Source organism: Equus przewalskii, chromosome 16 (genome assembly GCF_037783145.1).
Source record: "Equus przewalskii isolate Varuska chromosome 16, EquPr2, whole genome shotgun sequence".
In the NCBI taxonomy this organism is placed as follows: domain Eukaryota; kingdom Metazoa; phylum Chordata; class Mammalia; order Perissodactyla; family Equidae; genus Equus; species Equus przewalskii.
In genome coordinates, this window is record NC_091846.1 from 68,340,442 (window position 1) to 68,363,338 (window position 22,897).

General features: G+C 42.4%; 2 long non-coding RNA genes across 3 annotated transcripts in view; both read right to left on the reverse strand.

Moving 5' to 3' along the window:
- Nucleotides 1-7,215: 7,215 nt before the first annotated feature.
- On the reverse strand, nt 7,216-14,830 carry LOC139076520 (uncharacterized). Of its 2 annotated transcripts, XR_011528227.1 has the most exons (3): nt 14,673-14,830; nt 11,467-11,855; nt 7,216-10,001 (listed from the first exon to the last, which is right to left on the reverse strand). It is a non-coding gene; the product is annotated as an uncharacterized lncRNA (long non-coding RNA). The 2 variants fall into 2 exon arrangements; XR_011528226.1 differs by lacking the exon at nt 7,216-10,001 and having other exon boundaries at nt 11,035-11,855.
- Nucleotides 14,831-20,853: 6,023 nt separating this feature from the next.
- LOC103548563 (uncharacterized) overlaps nt 20,854-22,897 on the reverse strand; it is a 30,783-nt gene continuing 28,739 nt past the window's right edge. The window contains exon 7 of the long non-coding RNA XR_011528225.1: nt 20,854-22,400. This is a non-coding gene — a long non-coding RNA (uncharacterized lncRNA). The remainder of the gene's footprint in view (nt 22,401-22,897) is intronic.

The following is a 22,897-nucleotide window of genomic DNA, read 5'->3' on the forward strand; positions in this document are numbered from 1 at the left end:
GGCCGACAGACACTAGGGTAGCCCCCATGCTATGCCCTTATAATCCTGTTCACACGAGTGTGGGTGGGACCTGCGACTTGCTTTTAACCAACAGAATATGGCAAAGGTGATGAGATATCACTCTTGTGATATATACTGCAATTATGTTTATGTATTTAATGGCTCCATCTTGCTAGCAGACACTAGAGAGACTCTTTCCCCACAGCTGGGTTTGGAAGAAGTGAGTTGCCACGTTGTGAAAGGCGTACACAGAAGGAATGTGGCCAGGTACAGCTGCCAGTGGCCTGTAGCAGCTGAGAGCAGGCCCTGGCCAACACCAAGAAAACCAGGACCTCAGTTCTGCAGGAGTAGGACTCCACAAGGAAATGAAATCCTTCAACCACCTGAGGGAGCTTGGAAGTGGACCTTTCCCCAGTCAATCCTCTGACGAAACCGCAGTCCTGGCCAACACCTGGATTTCAGCCTGGTGAGGCCTTAAGCAGAGGACCCAGTTAACTGTGCCCAGACTTCTGACCCACAGAAGCTATGAGATAATATATCTGTATTGTTTCAAATTGCTACATTTGTGGTAATGTGCCAAGTAGCAATAGAAAAATTGATATTGGCTTCAATTTCTGTCAAACCTGAGTTGCTAAATTTGTATTAAGTGAGAAAAATAAATGGATGAATGAAAATGCCTTGAGGTCAGTACAATGTTCCAGAAGTTGCAGGATAAAAAGGCTATTCAAGGGTGTCTCAGAACCAAAAAATTGTTCAGAGGTTCAGGAACTAGTGAAAAGGCAGCTGACTGGAGGAACAAGTTCCAAGCTGGAAGAAAGACCATGCAAACTGCTAAACAGGTCAAGATGCCAGCATCAGCAAACCCACACGAACGAGACACACAACAAAAGCACAAACCATAATATGGGCACAAAGCCTAGAAGCAAGCCTGAGGGAGACACAGGAGAAAGGCAGGTGTTGGAGTCAGAAGGGTAGATCAAAAGACAGCCACATTAGTGTGTAAGAGAAGGAAGACAGGAGGTCTGAAAAGTCTTGGGGGAGTCAACCATGGCGAACACTGCCCCAGCACCAGCAAAGCAAACCTTGCATTCACTCATTCAACTGTCCACTCATTTATTCAGTTAGACAGTAGTTATTGAGCACTTTCTGTATGCCAGACACTGCCTGGTACTGCAGATAAAAGCCATGTTGGTCCCTGTTCTTGAGGCCCCTGCCATGTTTTGAAGGAGGGATAATAAGGCAGTTCACAGTCACTCAAATCTTCTCCTGTGTCATTGGACCAGAAAGCTTGTCTAACAAGATGGGAGCATTTGGGGCTCCCAGGTGATGAGGGTGCTCTGTTCAGGGCACTCTGGGGCACATCGGCTGCCCCTTCTGCTGCTGTCCTGGCCCCTTAGCCTGCCTGATTTCAGCTCTTGCCCAGACTGCTCTAGCCTGCCCTTGTGGATTTGATGACCGAGGGGCTCCACACATCGGCCTCCTGCCTGCTGTCTCTCCCTGTTGGCATGATGCTCAGCCGTGCCCTGCTCTGAGTGAATCTAGAGTGGCACTGGGGGCATTCATGTCAGTCCCTTCCATGCTGGCACTGGGGCTGGTCCAGGAGCCAACCTCATTTCTGTCCACTCATTTTCCAAGATCTAGAGTCCAATTACAAAGAGATTATGAAGACTATGAAGGACTATGAAGGATTATGGTTGTTATAAACTTGCTGTTAGGAGATACTGTCCAGCAAGTCCTCAGCCAGGAACAGCACCTGCAGTTATAACGTTGTTTCTATAGGGAAATACGAGGCCCTGGACAGGATGCAGTGTCTAGGAGGGCAGCATGGTAAAAGGCAGGGGGTCTATATGGGCACGAGGAGTGGAGGAATTTGAGTCCATCTTTGGTTTTGTCTTGCCCTCCGCAGAGGGAGAGGACCCTTTACAGCATCAGTCTTCAAAAGGGACTACCTATCTCTGAGTCCCCTCTCTAAGGTGGCTCAAACACGTGGGTAAGTTTAAGGGAGTCAGATTCCAGATTCTCAACTTTCTTTACGTGTATAGATCCTGCTTTCCCAGCTCTTTCATAAACCCTTTCCTCACTGACAAGAGGAGAGCCTCTCACCATCCTGAACCTTCCTATGGTGCGTTGCCCAGGGGAGAAATAACTTCTGGGGCACTAAACAAAAGAATTTTTGAAATACTGATGTTGGTGTTAAGGAAGGAATGACCTTATTGAGTGGGTTAAAAAAATTTCATTTTGAAGTCAGGAGGTTTCTTATTCTTTGCATTCAACCAAATTAGAAGAAGAACAAACCAAATCATCAGCTGATAAATCATTAAAAATAATTTTTGATGATGAATTATTATGTGACTTGAGGGGACATAATTCAGAAGAGGCTCAGAGAATTGAGCGACAAGGCTATAGCAAAACTTTTCCCATTCCCATCTACTTAATTATGTGAACATGTTTTCTCAGTGCTTACATATTAAAAAGAGGAAAATATGCATAAAATTGATGTTAAACTTAGCATTAATTCTAGCCAAGAATTAATATTCCCTGGATACATGAACTGGTTGAATATATTCTCACCCATCTCAGTGAGAAATGTATTTCCAATACATTTTTTCCAATATTTTATTATGAAAAATTTCAAACACAGAAAAGTTGAAAGAATTTTGTGGTAAACATTCATATATACACTGCCTAGATGCTACAATTCTTTCACTGAGCTTGCAAAATCACGTACCTATCCATTTGTCCTTCCCTCTGTCCATCTGGTAGTCCAGACAAGTTTCAAAGTATATTGAGGGCACCAGCATATTTTCCCCCAACATACTTCAGCATATGTATAATTAGTTGGAATTCAGCATTTGTTGACAGTTTTTTTTTCTTTGGAGGTAAAATCAACATAGAATGAAATGTTCAAATCTTAAGTGGATCGCTCTGTGGGTCAACAAATGTGTACACCTGTGTAACCCAAAGCCCCATCAAGATACACAGCATCACCATCACTCAGAAAGTTCCCTGACATCATTTCCTAGTCAGATCCTGCTCCAACACTATCCCACAGGGAACCCCTGTTCTGATGTTCTCTCGCCATAGATCAGTTTGGCCTGTTCTAGAACTTCATATAAATGGGAATCATACACTATGTGCTCTTTTGTGTCTGGATTCTTTTAGTCAGAATACTGTTTTCAAGATTCACCCATGTTGTTTCATGTACATACAGTTTGTTCCTTTCTATTACTAAATAGGATTCCACAGTAGGAAAATACCGCGGTTGGGTCATCCATTCCCTTATCGGTGGACTCCTAGGCTGTTTTCAGTTTTTGGCTGTTTTCCACAAAATTGTATTTACGTAATTATCATCTATCAAAGTTTGTATATATTTTTGTTATTTTAATCAATCGTGGACCGTGAATAATTATAATACCAACTCAGTACAAAACAGATTTTTGTCACTTTCAATTTTATAATCACAGAAAATTAAATTTATACACATATTTTTATTGCAATGTACCATGAAAAGGTGAGCAATAAAAAGCTTTCAAGCATAAAATATCACATTAGGATAAACTTCTAAGGAGGAAGTAGAAAAGAAATAGGAGTTTGAGGGGAAACAAGAAACAATGCGAACCATCCAACTGTTAAAGATAACATGTATTTTGTAAATGGATGATGGGAATATTCAATTGCTATGGCATTTAGATATCATTGGGTATATTTGAAAGAGTTGTGACAGTTTAAGAATTAAAACTTCAGTATTTGTAATACTCCCAAAATGGCAAATTTATGATGAAAACAGAGTTCAATGTAAAATTATGCAAAGGGGTTCATAGTTTTCCCAATTATTTTCCAAAGCCTATTCAAAATACCAGGAAGAAAAGTGAGTTCCCCCGATGCCTGCAACTTATCTTAATTGGGTCCTGGGCTCTAATTAATCCCTCTCTGGCTGTAATTGTCGTCTTTGAATGTCAATAGGCCCTGAGACCACAACCAATCAGGCAATACTCATGGGTAGGTTTTGATCATATTTTGTATCACAGAAAACTGAAACAGAGGTAAACACTTGGGCTAAATGCAACCCAGAGGGTCAGTGGAGCTGGTTCCATTCAAATGCCCATCTTTTTGGTCTGTGGTGAAGCTCTGACCTCCAAGTGAAATGAATTTACATTTCAAAGCCTTACACTGTCATTTTCTCTTCCCTTTTCCACCGTGTTGCTTTGGAATATTCCAAGAACTCACAGGCATCTTTGCATTGACTATTTTATTTTTCCTCTAAGAAAGCCTCTTTTTTTTTTTTTGAGGAAGATTAGCCCTGAGCCAACTGCTACCAATCCTCCTGTTTTCACTGAGGAAGACTGGCCCTGAGCTAACATCCATGCCCATCTTCTCTACTTTATATGTGGGACGCCTACCACAGCATGGCTTGCCAAGTGGTGCCATGTCTGCACCTGGGATCCGAACTGGGGAACCCTGGGCCACTGAAGCGCAACGTGCGCACTTAACCGATGCGCCACCCGGTGGGCCCCCAAATGTTCACTTTTTACATGTCAGGAGTGCAGAATACTATGGACTGAGTGTGTCTCCTCCAAATTCATATGTTGAAGTCTAAATTCCCAATGTAATGGTATTAGGAGGTGAGGCCCTTTGAGAGATGATTAGGTCATGAGGGTGGAGCCCTCATGAATGGGATTAGTGCCCTTATAAAAGGGACTTTAGAGGGCTCTCTCATCCCATCTGCCAGTGAGGACACAGCGAGAAGATGGCTGTCCATGAACCAGGAAGTGGGCTCTCGCCAGAGTCTGGATCTGCCAGTGCCTTAATCTTGGACTTCCCAGGCTCCAGAATTGTAAGAAACAATTGTTTGTTGTTTAAGTTGCTCAGTCTATAGTGTTTGTTTCTGCCTCAGTTACATTTAAACTTCTTGAAGGCAGGGGTTGTCTGGTATTTCTTTTCGGTCCCTCACGGTTCCAATCACTGGATTAGGTATATAGCAGCTGCTTAATTTGTGGGTGATAGCCAAAACCTTAAGAGTCGACTCATTAGAAAGAACACTGGCCATCGCGTTGGGGACTCCCCTAGCTGTGCCCAGCATTTTAGTTGCTGAGTCGTAGGGAGCCCAGGGGTTCCAGGGAAAGGACCAAAGCAGTAGGGGGCATCTGAGGGAATCAAGGCAGAGGCTATTTACCACCCAATACAGAACTCTTTATATATTTCAACAATCAATATGTAACTACACCAGCTGAATATCAACCCTAAAAGGTGAACATTTTCTGAAAAAAAAAAAGTAAAGGCGCTATCATGATCTCTTTTAGCAGAAGAGCCAAGGTCTGAGATGCAAATTTACGTTCCCAAAGCTACCTAAGTTAATAGCAGGACTGGAAATCAGCATCCAGCTTTCTGGCCTCCAGACATCACAGACCAAGTAATCTGATATGTCAAATGATGCCGTTGCTCTGCCTCGATCCCCTTCAATCCTTTTTCATCATTCTTTTCTTTCCCTCTTTGGGGTGCTTTTGATTGCAACAAGCTACGTGTGTTGCACTTTTATGGAGAACTACCTTCTAGTTACTGGGTCCCACTCGCCAGCAGGTGAAGTCCCTCGGGGTGCTCTACCACCTGTGACGGATGCGGGGCTGGGGCAGGAATCCTAGCCCGCTTGCCTGGGGTGAGCTCACCCAGAGACACTGTTTTCGCTCCAGAGTCCCTTGTGACATCAGGTGCCATCACCGCCTGTGGGACTTGGCCGAGCTGGAACCCTTGTGTCCCCTTCCAGGTCTGCTCGCCCACTCCCCCATCCCTCCATTACTGGTTTCACTGTGAGCGCTTTCTGAAAGGTCACTCCCACACCAACCTGATTCTAGGGAACCTGACGGTGTTTGTTTCCTAGGACTGTGCAACAAGTACCACTGCAACAAGCACTGGGGGCTTAAAACAACAGAAATGTATCTTCTGACAGTTCTGGAAGCCAGGAGCCTGAAACCAAGGTGCTGGGAAGCGTACGCTCTGTCTGAAGGCTCCAGGGAGAATCTGTTCCCTGCCTTTCCCTTAGCTTCTGGCGTTGCCAGCAGTCCTTGGCATTCCTTGGTTTGTAAACACATCACCCCAGTCTCTACCTCTGTCTTCACATGGGGTTCTCCCTCTGTCTGTGTCTCTTCTCTTCTTCTTATAAGGACACCAGCCGTATTGGATCAGCGCCCACCCTAATGAGTAACGGCCTCCTTTTAACTTGATTATATCTGCAGAGGCCCTGTTTCCAAATAAGGTCACTTTCACAGGTGGCAGAGGCAAGCGTTTGCTGGGGCCGTGAAGGAAGGATTTGTTCCCAGCTTCTCTCTCTGGCTTGTAGAGGGCCATCTTCTCTCTTTTCACATCCTCTTCCTTTTGTGCATGTCCGTCTCTGCATCCTAATTTCCCCTTACTATAAGGGCACCAGTCTTAATGGATAGGGCCCACCCTAATGACCTCTCTTTAATTTGATGACCTCTGTAAAGACCCTTTTCCCAAATATTGTCACTTTCTGAGGTAATAGGAGTTAGGACTTCAACACAGGAATTTTTAACCCTAACAGGGGGTTAGGGCTTCAACATACCTTTTAGTGGGCACAATTCAATCCTTAACACTGACCTAAAACATTTTACTTATTTACTTTAAGATTTCATGAACATCAAGAATACCAAGAAGAAATAGTGTGTACTGTATATATAACCCAGTGGTCAAAGTTCCCAATTGCTATTCAAATGTCTGAAAATACCATATTTTTATTTTTCTGAATTGTTGACTGTAAAATCAGAAACAATATTATGACTTTATTTATGGGACTTAAGACTTTACAACATTTATGTTTTTATCTCCTATAGTTAAGGTTAGATTCTTTTTCTGATAAGTACTTGTTTTGAACTGGAAATTATGTATCCTTAAGTGTTGTTTTGGATGAAACGAATGAGTCATTAGTAACACAATAAAGAAACTGTACAGTGGCTCAGAATGTGGGCTCTGGTGTCAGACTGCTTAGGTTCGCATCAGCTCTACAACTAACTAGCTCTGTGACCTTAGGTAAGTCAATTAATCTCTCTGAGCTTTCATTCCTTCAGCTATAGTGGGGAGGTGAGAACAGTACTCTTATTACGAAGCACTTTGCAGTGTTTGCTCATGGAAAACACTCTCTAACTATTAGCTATTTCTCTTAAGTATTAGTTTATACACAATAATTCTGAAAATGTAAAGACATAATAGAAGAGACATTTTTTATTATCTCTTTAGGTAAAATCTTACACTTTTTCAGAAAAGTATTGCTAACATTTTCCTTTAAAATGACAGAATGTAACTAGTCTTTTCTCTTTGTCTTTCTAAATTTAACTACGTATCATCAAAATAAAATTATTATTCTAACTCCTTTCATGGGAAATTTTTAATTATATACAATGGTTTTTTAAAAAAATAGGCAATTCTCAAATATGGTAAAAATTCGAACATCACAAAAAGAAATCCGTCTCCTCTCTTTTACCCCAAGTTCTCAAGTCACCTTTCCAGAGGCAACCACTGTTACCAGTTTCCTGTGTATCCTTCCAGAAACAATCTATGCATATGCAAGGAGTATATATATTTAAACATGATAGCATATTATGTATGCTCTTCTGCATCTTGCTTTTTATAGTTTAATAATATACATAGGAAATTTTCTCTTAGCAATGCCAGATAGTTTGTTTCATTCTTTTCACTGTTGCATAGTATTCTACTCTGTGGATGTAGAACTTGATTAACCAGGCCCCTACCAATGGGCATTTGGCTGGTTTCTTTTGTTAATACAATGCATATTTGTGTCTTTAAGCTCACATGCAAATATATTTGTAAGATAAATTCCTAGATGAAGAATTGCCAATCAAAGAGTATATGCATTTACAAATTTCATGGTATTTTAAAAATTGCCCTCCAAAGAGGATGGGCCAATTTGTCCTCCTACCAACATTAGTAGCCCCCCCCCAAACCATTTACCATAAGGGTGTTATTAAATTTAAAAATTTTTCCTAGCTTATAAGTGTCAACAGCACTCATTAAACTTTGAATTTGTATGTCTCTCGTTAGTGTGAAATTGAGCTTCTTATCACTTGCTTATGATTTATGGTTCCTTTATTACAAGCTGTTCAATTAATTTGCTCACTTTTCTATTTAAATATTTTTTCATAATAATCTGCATTAGCTCTTTATAGATTAGGAAGTCTACACTTGTGTGTGCGTGTGTGTGTACGTGTGTCAGATATTTTTTCTGTTAGTCATTTGTTGTTGATTTTATGGTATTTTTTGTCTTGCAGAAATTTTTAATTTTTTGGTTCTTGCTAAATCTATCAATAAGGTGGGAGACTACTGCAATTCTCCAGGTAGGAGAGTCAGGTGGCTTGCGCTGGAGTGATGCCAGCAGATGTGGTGATGAGTGGTAAGTTTGAGGATGTAGATATTATGAAGCTAGAGCTTGGCTGATGTGTTAAATATGCTGGCAGGGAGTGGGGCGGGTAAGGTGAGAGAAAGAGATGTTGACTCTGAGGCTTTTGGCCTGAGTAACCAGGCGGACAACGATGCCACTGACTGATATGGGCAAGATTTGAGGAGGAGCAAATGTCTAACCTGTTTGGGAAATGTGCCTCCACACGCCTGGTTTCACAATGTGATACACATTCAGGTCTTGTTCATTCATTGTGTACTGGGGTTCTTTTTATCAAAGTGAAATTCTGAGTCAAACCATATATTTAGCATGTCCCAGACAGTCATTATTATGTTGCATACATTCATAAGTAGTGACTTAGAGACCAAGAGAGCTACCATAATACCTGCAATGTCATTGCCTCGCCCTGTGTCTACTTCCCATCTCTTCTGGGGACTCTAGCACATGCCATGCAGTAAGTGGAGAAACATTGACCCATCTCTGTGTCTGGGATTGATTTAAATGAGTTTGACTAGTTTTTCCTGAATTCATAGGTATTTAACTGACAAGTCAAGTCAGTTTAGCAACTTGGCCTGGTAACCCAATAACAAAAAAAACCCAGACAGGTTTATACATGTCCAGAGGGCTATAGTCTCTGAGCTCAGTTCCTGGGGCCAGGAAAGAGGGTTGATTTTTTAAAGAGTGTTTGAAAACATAAGATTCCATATGGATGATTAATACTTCTATGCAACCTAGTGGGTGTTGGCACACAATGGGAAGAAAATCTATTGAAACAGAGAATACAATCTTGTGGAATTATCTCCTCTGGGAATTTAAACCAATCTCAAGGAACTCTCTGTTTTAATCTGTCTTTTTCCTGTATCCCTTTGACAGTAAACTTAGTCCACAGCGTTATCGGACGTGCTGAAGAGCAGCTGCCACTAGCAATGTAGTTTGACTCCTGAGACGAATTACCAACTATTTTGCTATCGTCTTGTCTGATCTCTGGTTGCTTTCATGAAGTCTATCTTATTTTTTGGTGCAGTGCAGTATTTGAAGTGAGTTAAGTATAGGAGTAGCCAGGTGACTAGACAGCGTGATGCACAGGGGCAGCCAAGCCTACACTGGGTAAGCGGAGCAAGTGGTCCCTGCAGGGTGCAGTGCTGGGAGGGGTGGGGACTCCTTGTCCTGCTGGCTTCTAAGACTTTCTTTACCTGGAGTGAGTGGTCACACCACGGAAGTTATTCTCTCTGGCATGAAAGTGTGATCTCTCAATGGCTACCATTCAGATGCTTAATTTTAAACTGGAGGTTAAGAAGACCTGTTAACGCACATATCACATAAACATATTGACTAGAATTGACTCTCTCCTTGCCAAGCAGGTGTATAGGACACTAAAGGGACCTAGGAGACATATAGGACCCCAGACGGTCAGTTCCAGGTGGAGAACACTGGATGGCAAGCTGGGAAGAGCATGAGGGCTCTACTAGACTCAAGGGCCTCAAGGAGAGGGAGGGTCCAAGCTGCTTTGTCCCCAGCTGTGCCCTTGAGAGCTGAAGCCATGCCTGGAACATACCAATGGCCATTCTTCAAACATCTGTTGAGAGAAGGAATATGTGAACTGGGCGTAAGGAGAGAGTAAGTGTCTACAGAGGTAGGGAGTGTAAGCAGGTCCTCGATCTCAGCGCTACTTATTCCAGATCTTCCCTGAGACCTGGCTCTGGAGAGCACTGTTTCTGAGTCATGGAAAATAAGAAAAGAAAGGGTGCAACGACACCTCTGGGAAAAGGAAGAGAAACAAAATGACATCTTCTGACAAAATTTTTTAAAAAACGAAATCAGAGAAAAACATCATCTGTAAGAAAAATTTCTTGTACCAATTCTATCTTAACTTTTTACTTTTAGTGTGAGATAAAACATACATAGAGTAAAGTGCATTAATCTTAAGTATACAGCTCTGTGAAAACTCTTTAAAGTTACATTGCGTGCTGGCTTGCTTTCTTGCTTGATTTTACAAAATTTCAAGCGCAATGCTCAGTTTTACAGTCCAGCAAGATGTGCCACTTTATTCTGTGGCTCTAAGTATGCCAGCATACTTCACATTTCATTATGTCTCCTTTCAACAAGTATTTGTAAAGGGCCTCCCATGTACCAAGCAGTGTGCTTGATGCTGGAGAGAAAACAGTAGTGAACAAGACAGCCCCTGGCCTCAGGGAGCCTGCAGTCAGGATCTGTCTAAAGAGGAAAATTAGAAAATTAGAAGTCATGCAGATGAAGAAAACCAGAAGGTAGTCAGAGGTGAAGGGTCTAGAAATCAGTCGTCAAGAGCCTGAGGAACTGAAGCTCAGGAAGAGGTAACTTCTAGAGAGGCAAGGGTTGTCCAAAACTTAACTCAAGATCTCCCCTCCCATACCTGTGTCCTTTCTATTATTCCTCCCTACCCCACCCCCACCCCCCAGTGAAGAGCATCCCTAGCCACTCACCACATTATCCAGAAACCCAGGAAACATCCTGACTCCTTCCCCAACACATCCAAACCCCAAGTCCTAAATACATTCTTAACATTCAAATCTATATTCTTCTTTCCACAACTTGAGTAAACCTGTGCAATCACTGCCCAGAACAAGATATCAAACGTTCCCAGCACCCGTTTAATGTTTTCAACTGGAGAAAATAATAATTTCATTATACAGAGAGTAGATAGTTTAGTTATGATACATAATTACTTTGCTGCTTTGTTGGTTTTGAGCCACTGAATGTTTTCAGTTCTGATTGCCAAGCTGGCTTTCCTTCCAATGTCTTAGAGGTTTATCCAGATGCCAAGAGAACAGAACACATTCATGTGCTTCAAGGAAGCCTAAATACAGGCTTCTAGTGTCTAGTGTGACCCTAGAATGGAAATGTACCTGTTACCTGCCTTTGCCAATTGCATTTCCCCAAGATGGTGGCAATGCTAGATCCCGTCCTCTGTGCTCCTCTGCTATGTGATCTTCTCACTCTCCCATCAAGAGCTGGGGTCTTATTCCCCTCTCCTTGAATCTAGAACAGCCTTAGTGACTTGCCTGTCGAAGAGAATGTGGTAAAGGTGCCATTCTGGACTTCCAAAGTCTTGCAGCTTCTGTCTGAGAATCTTGGGGCCATTGCTCTTGGGATGCTCCCTCTTTGAACATAGCTGTCAGGCTGTGAAAAGTCAGATGGTGAGGCCATGTATGGGTGCTCTGGTTGACAGCCTCAGCTGAGCACTCAGCCAATAGTCAGCTTCATCCACATGTCAGGAGAGTGAGCCACCTTGGATGTTCAGCCCAGTTGAGTCTTCAGATGACTGAGACCCCAGTTGATATCTGATTGCAACCATATGAGAGACTTCAAGTGAGAACTTCCCAGTTAAGTTCAACCCACAGGACTGCGGATGGCTTGTTATGTAGCAATAGTCATTGAAACATCTGCCATTCTGGGTTAAACAGGGGTCAGGGAAAGTAAAATCAATAAACACATACTGTGCATAAGACTCTCTGGAAGATACTAGAATGTATGCAGTTGAGAATAGGAGAAGGGATATTTACATAAACAGTAACAGATGGTTCAAGGTAGCACTTTACTCCTAAATATAGGTGTGCTGGGAACAAAAGATCAGCGAAGGCTGGGGGGCCAGCCCGGTGGTGCAGGGCTTTAAGTTCGCACGTTCCGCTTCTCGGCGGCACGGGGTTCGCCAGTTCAGATCCCGGGTGCGGACATGCACTGCTTGGCACGCCATGCTGTGGTAGGCCTCCCACATATAAAGTAGAGGAAGATGGGCAAGGATGTTAGCTCAGGGCCAGGCTTCCTCAGCAAAAAGAGGAGGACTGGCAGTAGTTAGCTCAGGGCTAATCTTCCTCAAAAAAAAAAAAAGGATCAGTGAAGGCTGAGAGTCTTCAAGGAGGAGGAGGGACTCGAAGGGGAATTAAAAGATAAGGGAGTACATGCAGGCAGAGAAAAAGCATAAAGAGTATATCATGGACATAGGTAAGGTTTCCGAAATGTACCTAACACTCAAAGATCAAATAGATTGACTTGGCTGGAACACAGAATTTACATGCTTGTGTAACAGGTGATAACGTTGGAAATGGACCTTGAATAACAGGCTAAACCGCTTATCAAGAGAAAGGTTAAGGCAAGCATTTTAGGTTGAAGAGCCATCTGTGTTTAGGTGAGACTATGGAAGTGAAGTTCTCCAAGGAAAAGAGCCCCCAAATAATTTAATTGTTTGTGGGAGTATATAATCTTTTAAACTGATCATTTTTAAAAAATCCAATTTCCTCAAAAGCATCTCCACATTGAATAGGAGAAGGAAGGAGAGTCATTCAAGGAAAGAGAACCATCTAAGATTACTATTGTTAAGGAGAATGTCAATAATCTTGAATAGTTCTACCATGACCAAGAGAAATTTGAGGGTCAAAAGTAACCTAATTGGAGCTGAGACCACTGACATCAGATGGTGAGGACTGGGCCATTCTAGCTAATTCAGTTATTCTTGAAGTCATTTTTCAAGAAGAAGCCACATTGTTCTGTAATGTCAATCAATTAGAGGCACAAACTGCAAGAGAAGCAAAAAGATTTTTGGAGGTCTCAAGAATTGCTATTCAGGAGACACAGGTTCAAGCAGAAACTCAAATCTGCTCCAATTATAGGAGAGGGGCTCAGGGTTTTTATGGGGAAAAGAGAGGAAGACAGGGTAAGTTGTATTAAGGAAAAGTTCATTGGTGCTAGATGAGGTAAGGATAGGTTTGTACTTCATAGATTGGCTGGAGATTCAGTCATCAGGCAAAAGGCCTTCATTGATTGGCTAGCAGTTTGGTCATAGCAAAGTCTAGTTTCATCAGTCCTTACTGAAACAGGATATTCTTGTCCTTACTGGCTTCTTGGAACGTTGGTGGTTTGGTCCAGTCTGGAAGCTAAAGAAAATAAGATGTGCAGGGCAATTCCTCTGAAATGGCTGCACTGACTCTATTTTACTATGGCTCCACTCATGTCACCTTTCACATTTTCTCTTTTGATCAAGATCTTTCTCCAAAAGCAGTGTTGATCAAATACTGGAAAGCATTGCTGATCAGTCATTAAAGCATTGTCTTGGGTTTCCCATGGCCCTGACTGTTCATTCAATTTACAGCCATCGTTTACCCACCTTAATTTCTCTGATACAGGAGCAGACTGTTGCCATGTTACAAGGATATCAGGATGGCAAGAGTCTAGCAAGAGGGGTCAATTTCTTTTTTTGCAGAAGCAGAATGGACTTCATCCACATGTGCCATAACCTTTATAGATTCTGTTGTTACTGCCTTTGTGTGAAACTCAACTAAGGTGCTTTCCTGATAGGAAGCCTTAATTTTGAGCATCGCTGGTCCCTCGTCACCAGGAAGGTTTATTCCCAGTGTGTCACATCCCACACAGGAGGGAAAGCGGTTTGCTTTGGAGACTTTAGGCCACATTTGAGCAAGAAGACTACAGAGCAGAGCAGAGCAGAGGAAGGCTCTACCGTCAAGATCTTTTAAGGGTAAACATCTTCGATAAGTCTATTGCAGAATTTTGAAGACTTTGCTTTTAAGTGCATTTCTTAAATGGTTTATCTAATTGGAACATTCTTTCTAATGGCCAATGTAATTCTTCTGAGGCTGGCGGCAGTTTGGTAGAAGCTTAGCTGCAAATGGAGTTTAACCTCCATTTCTGCCCAGCCATATGTTGGCTCCCAGCCTGATGGCTACCAAACCAAGTTCTCAGGATGTCAAACAAACTTAGTAAGATTTTGCTGTTCTTTATAAATATTTACAGCTTCCAGGGCCATCGTTTTTAATCAGGTGTGCCAGAAGGTGGTGTGCTTGACTCTAGAAATTAAAGATCTTACTTCCAGTCTTAAATCTGAGGTTCTCAAATCTAGCGTGCAAAAACACAAGTTTTGGAAGCTCAAAAGAGCCCCAAAGTGGGCTGTGAAGCCTTAAATCATCCTGAATAATGTGAATCCAGCAGGACAAAAATCTACATTTAGGAGGTCTGTATTCTTTAAACATAAAACCAACGGAAGTCCCAGAGTGGGGTGGCCCCTTGGCAGTCCCCTTAGAAAATGGACTTCCCATTTGTAAGTACTTACCAAAAGGCTCAAGGAAGGAACAAACAAACAGAAGTTCCTCAACAAAGCTGACAATGAAAAAACAACCAAAAGCTGTAACAAAGGACATCCAAATAAACAGTCTGAACCCCTACCAAAGGCAGAAGATCCAGGCCCAGGAAGACTTACCACCAGGAGCCGGAGCCACCAGGAGGAGATGATAGAGCACAAAGAACTCATTGCAGCTGCCTTGCTTGTGTGCGCCCAGTGGCTCCAGAATTGGAGGTCAGTTGCTCTAGACCCCATGTTTCTGAAACCTTGTAACGTCAATGAACAAGAGGCATAAACTGCAAGAGAAGCAAAAAACTCATTTGGGGTCTCAAGAACTGCAATTTGGGAGATACAGATTCAAATAGAAACTCAAATGTACTCTGATTACAGGAAAGGGGCTCAGGATTTTTATGGGACAAAAGGAGGAAGATGAGGTAAGTTGTATTAAGGAAGAGTTCACTGGTGCTAGATGAGGTGAGGCTAAGTTTGTATTTCATAGATTGGCTTGAAATTTCAGTCATCAGGCAAAAGACTAGACTTGTACTTCATTGATTGGTTAGCAGTTTGTTCATCAGCAAAGTCTAGTTTCGTCAGTCCTCACTGAAACAGGATATTCTTGTCCTTACTGACTTCTTGGAATGTTGGCGGTTTGGTCCAGTTAGAAAGCTAAAGAAAACAAGATGTGCAGGGCAATTCCTCTGAAATGGCTGCACTGACTCTATTTTACTATGGCTCCACTCACGTTCTCTTTCATATTTCTTAGCCAAAAACACCAAGCTTATGGTTTTTCAAAGGTGTCATGTGGTGGGTGCTCTGGAAATAGATACTGAGATGGAGTTTGGGAGGCAAGATATGAATTAGGGATTGACATCTATGGGAAGGGAGAGAAAATAGGCAGAGAGGAAGAAGTTGAAATGCAATGCAGACCCAACAAAGCCTTGGCTTACCTGATGGGTCGCTCTGGAGTGAATATTGCCCATTAGAGGTGTTTTGCATTGGGCTGAAATGAATGGGCCTTTATACTCACATCCCACTTATCCCTGGATGTAAGTTGCTCCAGAAAGGGCATGACCTCAGGTAAGGTGGCCCTCTGTGTGTGAGATAGACCCTAACAGAGGTGCTAGCTGGAGTCTGCCTGCTGACCCTGCTTCCCACAGCTGGGCATCACATCCTTCCTTAAATGATAAAAGGAGAATCTTGTCAACACAAATAACCAATAATCAATCTATAGATTAAAATTGGGGTGAGTTTATTATATGAGACAATCCTGAGGACTATAGCCCAGGAAAGCATCCTCCACCAGGGAAGGAAACACTCCAGAGAAGTGAGGTGTACAGCATGGTTACATACCATCTTGGAACAAGGAACATATATCAAATATGACAGGAATGCTTTTTTTTTCTTTTTACTACAGACACAAGATGTTTTGCTATGTAAAGCAGGTCAGTAGTCATGAGACATGCAGAGCAGGTCATTCTGACCCTGGTTTCCGGGGAGGAGTGCTTATCTCTAAAGAAATGCTGATGTGGGAGGGAGGCCTGCATCCCTGTGTTTAGAGGCAGCATTCTTTGCTTTGGTATACCGTAAATGTTTCAAGCAGATGTGCAACATATGCTTGACAGGCCACATCAGGCCATTCTGGAAAAACAGGGTCAGGCTGAATCAGTTTTAAACCAAAATGGCTCCCTCATATACCTCAATATATATTAACTTTTTTTATTGCCTTTCATTTATTCCATCAATCTGAATCTCCATGTCTAGCACAAAGGGGTAACTAAGCTCAAAGTCATATTCATGAGGACGTATTTTTCTTTCATGAACCTAGACTAATGCTTACTTTGGCGAGTGTGTCTGCTTATTCACTTATAAAAAGGAAATCAGCTGCATCGATCATTGGTTGAACACGCAGTTCACATGGGAATCTGGAGCCCACCATCCCCGTCCCTCTGCAGACAGAATCTTTTCCTCCTGATGGCAAGTGGGGGGTCACTAAGTTGGAAGTCCTGAAAGAAGGGTGTGGTATAATAAAAAAATATATTTGGGCTTTGTCCCTGGTTTCTTACACAGAGCTTCAAAAACCCTGGGACTTTCCTGAGAGAGAGAGAGAAAGAGAGAGAGAGAGAGATTTTTGTTATGCCAATGATATGACTGGGGTGAGGGGTGGGAGCTAGATAGCTTCGAGATGGGAGCCAGTTGCTAGATAACCCAACAACTGTATGTGATTAGAGGGTTAGAACTCTTAGCCCCACCCCAAGGAGGGGAGAGGATGGAGATCGAGTTCAATTACAGATGGCCAATGATTTAATCAATCGTGCCTGTGAAATGAAACTTTGATTTTAAAAACTCTGAGCGGCAGGTTTTAGGGGAGGTTCCTGGTTGGTGAACAATTGATGTACCAGGTGGGCAGCATACCCCTGACTCGATGGGGACAGATGCTCCTATACTCTGGACCCTCCCAGACCTTGCCCTGTGTACCTCCTCATGTGCCTGTTCATTTGTATCCTTTATAATAAAATGGAAATTATAAGTAGTGCTGTCCTGTGTTCTGTGAGTTGCTCTAGTGAATCATCAAACATGAGAGGGGCACTGTGAAAATCTTTGAATTTACAGCCAAGTTAGACAGAAGGGCAGGTGGCCCCGGGGACTTGTGGCTGGCATCTGAAGTGGGGGCAGTCTTGTAGAACTGAGCCTTTAATTTGTGGATTCTGTGTTAACTCTGGGTAGTTAGTGTCAGAATTGAATTGAATTGAATCGTAGGACACTCGGTGGGGGAAACACAAGGGGTTACAGGAAGAGCGGTGAGGCGGATCAGGAGGGAGGGATAACCGAAGGGGGCATTGTCTTGAGGGTCCTATGTTTGTGAGGCCCTTCCCTGTGTGACAAAGGGGAAGGGGTAATTTTGATGGAGTCAGAACCTCTGTTCTCCTTCATTTTACTACTTAGGTAGGAGATCTGCCTACACGTCCAGTGCCGTCTGGCACATGGTGCTAAGCCAGGAGGCAATCAGGAAGGGAACAGGAGCTGCTTCCTGCCTGTTCTGAGGAGCAGAGGGAAGGAATTTAGGCAGAGGTGAGGTGGAAGAGGAATTAAATCTCTGCAGGCCATGGATTGAGTTCCATATATGGCCCCCTGATTCACCGTTGGGTTAGCCCACCTTTCCCACTCTCAGTGAACATGGGTTGAGTGGGGTTGACCCCACCACCTGGCTCCTGATCCAAGCGAAGGATGGTTCAGGGGGGCCCACTACCTATGCCAGGCCAATCAGAGTCAGGGAGCATCATGCCAGGAATTTTGCTAGCACTACTGGGGAAAAAAATATGCTTTTCTCCACTCTGGGCTTGCTAAGTTAGTAAGACGTAAGCCTAAAAATGTGGGTGGGTGTCTTGACTCCAGCTGAGGTGAGTTTAACCTGCTGAAGAGTGAAACCAATACAGAAGAAAGCAGAGTAGAGAGGTGTGTGTGTGTGAAAAAGAGAGACAGAGACACAGAGAGACAGAGACGACATTATCTATGAAGGGCTTGTGTGAGGGTAGTTTGTCTTAGGAAGTCATCCCAAGGCAAGAGTGAGCAACTGGGAAGAGTGGAATCAGGGAGAAGGCCGAACCAACTGGAAGATGTTTAAGCAGTTGGTCACTGTGACCAACAGAGCCTGGATCCCACTGAGACCATCCAAGGAGCCATCTTGAGCAACTCAGAATCATTTAGAAGGTGGAAGCATTTATCCAGGGCTCCATCTCCCATTAGACCAAAGAATGCTCTGTAAGGTGTTAGTGCTGCCTCCTCAACTTTATTAGTCAGGATTCTCCTGAGAAACAGAAACAACAGGAGTTAGATAGATAGATAGATAGATAGATAGACAGACAGATAGGTAGATAGATAGATAGATAGATAGATACAGATAGGTAGGTTTATTTTAAGAAATTGGCTCATGTAATTGTGAAGGCTTAGTGAGTCCAAAATCTGATGAGGTAGGCTGGCAGGCTGGAGACTCAGGAAAGAGTTGTGGTTTGAGTCTGAAGACCATCTGCTGGCAGAATTCCTTCTTGCTCAAAGGAGAGTCAGTATTTTTCTCTTAAGCCCTTCAGCTGATTGAATGAGGCCTACCCATATTAGGAAAAGCAATCCGCTTTACTCAAAGTCCAAAAATTTAAATGTTAATCTCATCCAAAACACACCTACACAGAAATATCTAGAATAATGTTTGACCAAATATCTTGGCACCATGGGCCCATCCAAGTTGACACATAAAACTAACCATGACTCTTCCCCACACTTAAAAGTTGTACCTACCTGATTGCCAAGTAGACATTTTCACAGCAGAAAGCAATAAGTGCTGGGAGTAGCTGAGGCAGGGGACTGCCATTTACACCTGCAGGAAGCTGGTTTCTGCCATAGTGGCTGCAGGGATCAAGGGGGGCCTAGCTGTGAGGCTGTGCTCACAAGGTCTCCAATATAACCATGTGTTATATTTTCTTTTTCAACACTGAAGAAAAAAAGGTGTTTGAACCAAAGCAAATAGCCCCAATTGTCTAAATTTACATTTAAAAACTAAAAGGGAGTCTGTATACCAACAATTGTTACATAAAACCAATAAAAGAACTATGAATTTTCTAATGACTTTTTTTGCTGAGGAAGATTTGACCTGAGCTAACATCTTTTACCAATCTTCCTCTTTTTGTGTGTGAGCTGCTGCCACAGCATGGCCACTGAGGAGTGGTGTAGGTCTGTGCCAGGGTACTGAACCCATGCTGCTGAAGCGGAGTGTGCTGAATTTAACCACTAGGTTAACCAGTAGGCTTAACTACCAGGGTTGGCTCTCTAATGACATTTTTAAGCCAAACTAAAACCAATCACTCATTTTTAGTAAAACTAGACTACCTCTAAAAGAATACTGAATGTTTAATCAGTTAACTTTGGCCATTTGATTCAATGTGGAAAAAAAATATGTCCTCCCCTCAGCAAATATTCTCTCAAATTGATATGTAAGGGAAGAAAGGAAAAACACCACTTTTTACTGTAGCAGTTAAAAAGCATAAACTTCTCCTTTCCTGGAGATTGGAGAATCCCAGAATTCTTGGGATATCTCCCTATGACTGAGGAGCGAAGTATCTTAAGAGACTCCAGCTGGCACTGCCCATGTTGATGAACAATTTTGATACATATACAAGTTAGCCAATCCCTTGTCTGCAATCTTATTTTGAACGGAGGGGAGATTTATTTAGGCTTTTGAATAAACTCAGCCAATTTGCTCAATTAAAGTTGCTTAAGCACTTTTATGTAACACATGTGGTTTCATTTTTGTTTTTTTTTTTTAAGAAAAGAGATGATTTAAAAATAGTTAGTGCTTGATTCTACTTCTGAGGTACCTAGACGAATCAAGTTCATAAAGACAGAAGATTGAATGGTGGTTGCCAGGGGCCAGCGGGCGGGAGAAATGGAGAGTTAGTGTTTAATGGTACCGAGTTTGGGATGATCAAAGTGTCCTAGAGATGGATGGTGGTGATGGCTGCACGACAATGTGAATGTACTCAACGCCACTGAATCGTACACTTAAAAATAGTTAAAATGGTCAGTTTTACGTTATATATACTTTACAGCAATAAAAATATACATTTACTGCAGAAATTTACCTACAAAGAGTGATTCGACAGGTCACACCACCTCCTTGGCAATGACAAGACAAGGAACTTAATGATTAGGCTTGACTGACTATAAAAATCAACAGCTTCAAAGATTATTGCTGTGGTTTTCATTATAAAATATAAATCCATTTTCTGACTTGCTGACAGAACAACGAAGAATGTGATTAAGAGAATGCGCTTAAGGGTGAAAGTTCAAAACTCTGGCCTGTGCCCTGTGTTAGCGTTGGGAAGCATGCAGAGCAGGAAAAGAATTTTTCTCACAGAGCAGGAATTCTCTACAATTTCTCCTTAAAGAATACTCTTAAAAAATAGCGATAGTCAGGGCTGGCCTCGTGGCCGAGTGGTTAAGTTCGCGCGCTGCGCTGCAGGTGGCCCAGTGTTTCGTTGGTTCGAATCCTGGGCGCGGACATGGCACTGCTCATCAAACCATGTTGAGGCAGCGTCCCACATGCCACAACTAGAAGGACCCACAACGAAGAATATACAACTATGTACCAGGGGGCTTTGGGGAGAAAAAGGAAAAAAAAAATAGTGATAATCATGATCTAATGAGAAAAAATACTATTTTTTTGTTGTCATGAGCACAATATATGAGTAATCCACCCCTTGATTTTGTCACCCTCCCTTACATGTTATCATTTTAACTAATATACACTGATATTTCAACTCCCAATGTACTTTAAATCAAAGTTTTTTTAATTAAAAAATATGAAATTCCTAAACATGAGTCTGCCTAAATATGAAAGTTTATATTTTATTTCCTCTGATACTTTACGTAATTTTGGAAGTTCTATATTTCAAATTAGTGAATTATTGAGTTATACATAAAATAGCCAAATATAAAGTAATTATAAAATAGCCAAGCAAACTGAAGATAAGGGTATCATTTATATAGAAATATGTACGACACAATTAAGTGGTATAATGCATGAAAAGTTCTTAAGACAGGGTCTAGCACATAGTAGGTGCTCATTCAAAGGTGGTTTTTATTGACAACGGTGATGTCTTTAATTCACTTCATATTAAGTCCATGAGACATGTAATAAATAGTGTATTTTTACTAGGTAAAAGCCATCTTGCTAGGCTGTATGGGGAAACAGAAAGTTGAAGGAGATATATACACTATTGAGAAAAACATCAATTCTTCTAGAGATGGGGAGAAAACTATATAAACAATAAAGTACTTGATGTAAGAGGAGGTCCCCAAGTATTGGGGAGATTCAGATAGATCAGAGGAAATCTCACAGAGAAAGAGGCACTTATCCTGGACCTTGAAGGATGGATGGGATTCAACTGACACATATGAGAGAAGGAACACTCTAGGTGGACGGAGTGGGGAGAGCACAGATGCAAAGTAACAAGTGAGCACGGGAAGCAGATTATCAGGTTAGTTTGGAACCCAAGAGGCGGCAGGGGAGGTCTTGGAGGTCAGCTGGGAAAGGCCGGTTTGGCCCTGAGCACGGAGATCTCGGATTCCGAGAGAGGGGAACCCTTGTAGGTGTTTGTACATGAAAGAACATGACTAGAGGAAGTTTTAGGAAGATTGATCTAGAAGCATTCTGCTCTGCTGTGTTGAAATAAAGAGGCAAATTCCTTTCCTATAGGAAAATAGTTAGTTCTCATTTCACAGGTGTCGTCGCTGGCTTGCCTTAGGTCAGAATCAACCCTTTGTTTTCAGACTGAAGTCCAGTGTTTTTTCCATTTGGGTAAAAGATGTTGCCCTTTCTACCGTATCTGTATGGATCTGCAGGCAAGACGTCCCCAGTGACTTGTGGGCGGGCTTCCTGATGGAGCTGGAGAAGCAGTCAGCAGGATCTGCGTTTCTTTGACGCCCTCAGAGAGCCCGGGCTGCTGTTCTTGCAGAGTCCCTCTCCTCCCCCATCATGCGGCACCCCTCAGTATTCTGGCGGGGCCAGGAAGGAGTGGGTCTCTTTGGCAGCCTCCGGCACAGCTGGGGAAGCCAGGAGCTCGCTCACATGCTCTCACTTTCCATGGTGGGTGAAATCGCCGGCAGAGAAGGTCTTTCTTTGCACTGAGCTGTGCTACCTTGGGGAGGGGTGATGTGGGTAAAATTAAATTGCTCTTCTTAAGCTCTTCAGTGCGTCCAATCCTGATTTTGTTTTGTTTTGTTTTGTTCTCCAGAGATGTGCTGGCATTTCTCTGCTGGACGCCAAGGCTTCCAAAAAGGCACTCTCATTCCGGGCCACTGTCAAAATTGGTGTTCCTTTGGGGGAAGACAGTGGAAAACTCTTATTCAGCCATTTTGCTGACATCACTCACAAATTCCCTTTTAAAGGATGACAATACCCCTGGGAAGATGAATTTATCTTTGTTTGCTCACACCTTTCAGAGACTTATTTTATTTATACTTTCTGACTGTGCAAAATCTGAGCAACTCAGGGTGTTTTCTTTAGAATCAAATAGAAGACTATCAATGATGGATATCATTCAAATGATGAGAAACTCAATCCTTTGAGGATTGGCTTAAACTAGGGTGACTATGAAGAAATGAGCTTCTGTGCTGCCTCTGAAGAAAATTCCAAGAGTGGTAGACCAAAGAACATTTTTGAAAATAGAGAACACTACTTGAATTAAATTTATGACTTCTTATAGAACCTGCTTTGAAGGTCAGTCCTGTTTTGGCTTTTCTCAAATTTAATGAATTTGTTTTCAAAACTGAGTTTCAGTCTTTTATGAAACTTTAGTACAGAGCTGCTAGTG